Genomic DNA, 594 nt, shown 5'->3' on the forward strand with positions numbered 1-594 from the left:
TGCCTTGGCCCACTGCTGTGGAAGGTGTGGTTGGGATCCCTGGGCTAAAGCTCCCTTACATTCATTAGTCCTGAGCCCAGGGATCCCAATGAATGAAGGTGAGGCAGCCGTCCAATGCTGGGGGCTTGGCAGCACACACTCTAGACCTCGGTCCTGACAATCCTCTCTTTGAGGCCTCGGTCTCTTAATCTGAGGAGAATTGTTTTGAGGATCAAAGGACACAGAGTTTGTAGGCCTTGGCGCAGAGCCCACAGTAGGTGCTCCGTTGGAATAACCCCTCCCCCTCGGTTGTGTTTTCTCGGTTCTCAGGACTCCTGCCTCCTTCTGCCAACAAAGAACTTCCACCCTGAGGAGGTGGGACTCCAGGAGCCCAGCCTGTGCTGCTGGGAGGGGCTGGCTGAAGAGGCCCCCGCCCCCTCCACAGGCTGCCAGAGCCTCAGCCTCAGACTCTGACTCAGACAAGTTGCACAACTTTACAGCCGCCACAAATCGGATCACTCTCATCGTGGGGCTTTTCAAGGGTGGGAATTTGCCTCCCCAACGACTGCCTCCCTCGGCAGGTGCTGGAACGTAATAGGTGCTCAGTAAATAACT

Source organism: Myotis davidii, unplaced genomic scaffold (genome assembly GCF_000327345.1).
Source record: "Myotis davidii unplaced genomic scaffold, ASM32734v1 scaffold663, whole genome shotgun sequence".
Taxonomy (NCBI): Eukaryota; Metazoa; Chordata; class Mammalia; order Chiroptera; family Vespertilionidae; genus Myotis; species Myotis davidii.